The sequence below is a fragment of the Epinephelus moara genome, chromosome 20, assembly GCF_006386435.1.
Source record: "Epinephelus moara isolate mb chromosome 20, YSFRI_EMoa_1.0, whole genome shotgun sequence".
NCBI lineage: Eukaryota > Metazoa > Chordata > Actinopteri > Perciformes > Serranidae > Epinephelus > Epinephelus moara.
The window spans coordinates 2,872,597-2,874,885 of NC_065525.1; positions in this window are offsets into that span (position 1 = coordinate 2,872,597).

Here is a 2,289-nt window from a genome sequence, read left to right on the forward strand (position 1 = left end):
TTTGTCAGTTGCACAGATTATATTGCTTCAACATGTATCTTTTAAAGGTCAGTTTAAAGGTACAGTACGAACACTATAGTAAATATTACACTACACGTCCTGAAGCAAATGGTGGCGATATACACAGAAAGATCCAGCCACTTTGCGTCATAACCAAGTGGCTGTGGAACTCGAGCTGATCAATGACCCAGCAACAGTTTCCAGGTTAAAAAAAGACATACTACTGAATCTGTCCCTGACCTCTCCAGCACCACCATACCGCACCAGCACACCGACCACAAGTGCGCGGCACACACATTACAGTTTTCTTGAGAGCCTGAATGACCAATGACAATGCCTAATAGCTTTTATTTTTATTTTGTTTGCAGTGAATTTATTTTGTGGGTAATTATGTTGCAACTGCTTTTCAAAGTAGAACTTAAGACAGGAACAAGTTGTTGATGGGGTGCAAGACGCCGACACCTGTACAAGTGTAATGCAAAATGTCTGAATAGTCAGGGAGCATACAATTCAAATCTGGACAATTCAGAAACTGATTTGCATTACACTTGTCCAGGTCTTGGCATCTTGCACCCCATCAACACCTTATCACGTGATCAATTCAACCATTGTATGATCTGTTTAGCCTACATGTCCACATGTTGCTGTCTCACACCCTACCCCCATCATCAACTTGTCATGTGACCAGGCTACCCAAGGCTATGCAGGTTTTATTCAGGCTATGTTTGTAACTTTAAGAAAATCTAATTTTGTTGCTCTCACTCAGGTTAAATCAGCAACACAACATTAGATTTCCTTGAGGATGTTTATTTGGTAAAAAGTAGTATGGAGTATGGAGTCAATTAAAAGTGATCAAGATCTAGATGTGCTCCTCCTGCCAAGGAACACTGCCAGCCGGTGACACAAAGTAGTCCCTCAGAATGTCCCTCTGCGACTTGGCAGTCACTGCGGGGTTGCGCTCTCATCCCCAGATTCCTCCAGGTGCCATCGATGATGACGTGGTCTGCATTCTCCCAGTCTGCAAAGGCTGGAGGAGTGTAGGCCTCAGACCGGCGCTCTCTGAGGAAGTTGTGGAGGCAGAGGGTCTGAATTCGCGAAAATCCCTGCATTTGACGCTCTGCCTTGGGTCCCCACACTGGTGTAGATGAATCTGTGCCATGCATCCACAACAGCCATCAGCACCACAGAGAACCTGCCCTTGTAGTTCAGGTATGTGCTGCCACTTTTGCTGGAGGCTGTATCTGGATGTGCTTACCATCTAAAGCCCCAAGACAATGTGGAAACTGCCATTTGTGGGAGAAACTGTGGGCTATTGCCTGCCATTCTGCCTCTGTTGAAGGTGTCTGATGGAAAAGAAGAAATAGTGTACAATTACTTTCTGTTGCTGCAGTAAATGCTGTTTGTATATGATCTCACTTGGTTTTAAACAGCAGAAAGTAAAACTAGGCCTAGTTTAGTGTGTAGATGTCTAGACATACCTTTAAATATTAACTACTGTTGAATAACCTTTAACAGCTAGCGATAAAAGTAAACTCACCTTCAAGAAGGCATTCTTCATGGCATCGTACAAAGCCGCACATGTTTCCACGACGATAGCAGAGATTGTGCTGGTCCCAATCCTGTACTGGAAGCAGAGGGACCGGAATGTTTCTCCTGGATCAAAAAACAAACGAAAAGGACTATTACACATACAGCAACAGAGACCATTGCTTTATTTTTACGTCCATGCAATTTAAATAACCCACCTGTAGCCAGATAGCGCAGGGTCAAGGACAGACGTTCTCTAGGGGATAAATCTGGTGTCTTTCCTTGCAAGAACAATCTGGGTCAGAATACATGCATAAACTATATAGACCAGGGGTGGCCAACCCGCGGCTCGCGAGCCGCATGCGGCTCTTTGCCTATCAGTGCACGGCTCTTCGATCCATTAATTAAAACCATCGGCGTGCGGCTCTTTCGTCATAAAAAAAATCAATTTATTGTTATGGGTGCGTATGGCCCTTTAAGAAATGTAACAGGCTTAGGAGCGAGTGAGGGAGCGAGTGAGAGAGAGAGGAGTGAGCACGGGCAGGTGAGAGGGTGTGGAGTTTGGGAGGAATGCAGGACGGCAGCGCGGTGGCGATATCGAACAACAAAAAATGTCAGGGAAGAAATGCGTGTCTTTGTGTGTGTGTGTGTTTGTGTGTGTGCGTGGAGAGAGTATGAGAGAGGGAGAGACTGTGTGGATGTGTGTGGAGTAGTGTTGCACGGTATACTGGTACCAACGGTAGACCTCAGTAGGCTGCTACT